Genomic DNA, 4,200 nt, shown 5'->3' on the forward strand with positions numbered 1-4,200 from the left:
ATCGATACATTAATTCTAAATATTTTGTGTTTGTTAAAAAATCATTATTTAATAGTAATTAGTAACAATCTAATTTTCTACCGTTCAACAAATAATTTTTCTAAGTCTACAACTCCGATATAAAACGCTATTTGATTCTAACGCACGCATTGATTTCTAACCTAACCTGAGACACCGGCCATCATTCGTTGAAACAAAAATTCCCTAGATCCATCGAGAATACGTGTAGAACATCTAATTTCAGACTAACTGGGCTACAAAATGAAAAACTTTAATCAATGTCGGAGCAAAAATCAGCGAGGTCGTCGAATTCCCTAGATCCAGCGGGCAGACAGGTTCAAAATACCCGCGGAAATTGGCCAAAAGGGGATACACACTCGGCTCGAAACTGCAAGCGCGCGATCAGCGGAAAGCTTTCGACCGAGGTTGTCGAATAGGTTGGCCGGTGGTGTGTCTGCAATGCAGGCTTGCTATCGACCTGTTATACAGCAGTCATCAACCTGCCAGCAGGTGAGCGTGGTACACACAGATGTATCGTAAACGCCCTGTTAAGAATTGATCGCACGGGGACGCCTCTCGTGTCGCACGAAATTCCCGCGATGGCCTTCCAGGTTGGATTTCAACCGTCCCTACGGTCCCTTCCTCCCTTTTTTTTTTTCTATTCACTCCGCTCTCTTTCGTACGCCTCGCTATTTTTACGGACGAGCATCTATCGATCCGAGATTCCAACAGATTTCCACTTGACGTTTAACCTCGATTTCAGTGATTTATACGACTCTTAGCTAATTTCGATACTACGGCTACTAGTGCGCCAGGGAATTTATGACAATTGTCGTCGTCCAATTTGCGATGGTTGAAGACTCTATTCCGTGTCGCGAGGAATTAATTTTGGGAGTCGTTTTCTTACTAGGGAATTTTACTGAATACAATTATTAGAATTAGTGAAATCAGGCGAGAAAAGTTGAAGTTCAATTGAGAATGAGAAGTATCATTCTCGTTGTTTGTTTGTTGTCGGATAATTTGTGACATTCACAGAATTTTCCTAACAATTGCAACTGCGTCGCGCAATTTCGTCGTGTCTGGCGTGGAACACCTGGCGCGAAAATGTTGCAACTTGTTTTACAACGCCGCGCAATAAGCGTTTATGTTTCGTGCCAACGTTTATTAGAAAGCGCAATGGTTTCTCTATTTCGTGTTCCAATAATTTTTAATTAGTTTGTTAATTTTTGGATTAATATTCCTCTCTCATTTGATTCTTGATTCCAGGGATATTCACTCGGATATCGACGACTGTTTGGGATTCTTTAATGTTTGCAAACTTATTTCCTACATTTTAAATTTCAAATATTCTGCATTTGGTATTTTCAAGTTCGGAATGTTAAATTTTTCGCCACTTTCACGTGCAATGTTCGCCACACACGCTTTCATGAATCTACAGAATTTCGCAGCAGCAGGTTTTGATATTTTATGTGATGTCAGCTTGTCACGATGAAATTTTTCCTATTTATATTCTCCTATTGTTGAATTTTTTACCGAGATTTTGCATTGAAATTCGAAACGCTAAACTTCAATTATTCGTTCTCTCTTTCAATTTATTTCTGCGAAAAAAATCTCACGGACGCTTGAAATTTTTCAGTAGACAGATTTTCGTACTTCGGAGTGTTTTTGGACCTCACAGTATCGGAAAGTCCATTTTTTATATTTTTGTTGTCTTGTGAAAGTTTTATGCCCAAACGTTTGAAATTTTCCTGACAGAATGACAAATTCTTGATATTTCAAAATATCTCTTTGGAATGGAAATTTTCTAAAAAATCGAAAGCTATTTCGTAGCAGTTATTTTTAATGTTCTTTTGTATCTTTTAATTTTATATTATCGTTGCCGTGTTTGTAAATATCAAAAGCTGAAAAGTACATTTCTACTTTTATTCATTTTACAGAAATTTTTTTTTTATTCATTTCGTGTTTCATTCGTATTTTATTCATATCGCATTTCGTTCGAATTTTATTTTATCCGCGTTACTTAAATTCTGTTTCTAACTTTTCTAAAAATCAGTTAATTCTCAAATTTCTACCATCACGCTAAAATTTGTAGAACATTCCTCTGCAATTTCTCAGGGATTTCGCAAGGAGGATTTGCTCTGTCCTCCGCAAGCATTTTGCCAAACGAAATTGACATCTGCTCCTTTGTCTTTATGCTCTCCAACATTAAGTGTCGCAGCCTCTTATTTCGGAACCCCAAGTCTTATGAAAATACTTGACAGGGAGCAAATATTTTGCTTGAAGCCATTAACGTAACGTCAGGGAATATTATATTTAAGCCTCGGTTTAATCTTCCTACTGAAATGTTGTAAATTCCTTCAACAACTATAAATGAAAAAATTACACATCAAAGCTTCTCTATGACGTAGAACATAATGTATATAATTATTATATATATTATATAAATATAAATATATACTATTATATATATTATATAAATATAAATGTATATTAAATATAATTTATAAATATAAATATATATATATATATATATATATATATATAAGTGTATATTAAAATGAAAACATTATACATATACAAAATATATATTAAATATATACATGTTTTTTAAATACATATACTTTATTATACATACATACATTTTAAAGTTCGTTCGAGGAATATGAAAAAAAGTATGGTGAAATTAGTTTGATAAATGGGGCACGTTTCAACGGAACGTCATCGAGTAGAAAATTCCTGATGAAAAATTCATTAACGAAAAACATCGCGAATAATTAAAATCTCTGCTGCAGAAATTAAATCCAATATTTCAGCTAATGACATTAAAAGTGCAATATCCACTGCGATTTTGAACATACGTCTGTATCAACAAGATGAAATATGTATTTCAACGAAACAATCCTAAAATAATTGACCTTTAATCGAAAGCTTTTTATTACATGCACATGTGCATCGCGTATCTCTCGTTTCTTTTTTTCTCCGTTTGTTTTTCGTGAATATAAATATCATTTACCCTCGATATTAAGCAGATTGAAACGTTCCATCGTCGTCTCTCTCGTATTCGTTGGAATCATACAATGTCGATGAATTGCATATTGTAGCATTGACAATTTGATTTAATAACGAAATACGGGTCACGTAACCTTCGATTCAATCAATGACCGTAATATCGCAATAATCCCTGAATGTAATCCCTGAATTATGTTTCTATTAAAATTTCTCGTCGAGAGTGCTCCAAAATTATTCCGCAATTTTGGTAGATCTTTGGAGATTTAATATACATGTAATATATTGTAACACTTTGGATTATTACGAAATTTGAATAACGTAATTCGAAATAGTTTTAGTGTTTTAATAGCGTAAAAGTATAGGATGAATATAATTCTGAATTATGTTTATCGATATTTTGAAATATTCATGCAGGTAATATTCTTTTGACATTTTTCACTTTCAATCTTAGCGCAGACAAATATTAACAACTCTCTCCTCCTTCTCTCCTCCTCAAAAAAATTCTCCCCGAAGCAGAAAGAACTAGAATCTACATTCCCATCGTATTCGTTAAAAAAAATTTTGTTCCATGTGCGAATGCGAAATTGCAATTCGGAAAATAACGTTCACATGCGTCTAAAGGTTGCTGTATTTGTATTTTCTGTGTATTTTCTGTATGAAGCTTTCCCAGAAATTGCTAGTCCATTTAAATAACAGATTAATGTTTCCTGGAGTGTGACATTAATCATTCCTGAACATGCTTTATGGTGGAAAAAGAACATGGTAGTTGGGTTGGTAAATGTAATGAATGAAAGACATAAAAGAAAAGCTGAAATACGTGAATGATACGTGATAAAAAATAAACAAACAGCAGATGTTCATATTTTCTTATTATTTTATACAGAAATCTATCTACACAATACTCTATCATCGATAAATTGTAAAAATCTTCCGGAAAATTTCTAGAATTCTTCCTTATCAGTGAATCGATATTGCAGGCTCTGTACAAAGCAGTTATCTGTTGATGATATATCAGAAATCTGTTCTACCGTCGGTGAATATCACTTTTTAACGACGATTTCTACATTATCTATCCTTGGTAAAGTAGATAACTCACTAATCTTATTTCTTTTTTGTTACAGGTAAGTCGAATAATGTGAAAAGTTTGCTGCATGGCTTACAAGAGCTGTTCAAAGTTTCAACAAGGTGAGT

This window comes from Frieseomelitta varia, unplaced genomic scaffold (assembly GCF_011392965.1).
Source record: "Frieseomelitta varia isolate USP_RPSP 00005682 unplaced genomic scaffold, Fvar_1.2 scaffold_410, whole genome shotgun sequence".
Taxonomy (NCBI): Eukaryota; Metazoa; Arthropoda; class Insecta; order Hymenoptera; family Apidae; genus Frieseomelitta; species Frieseomelitta varia.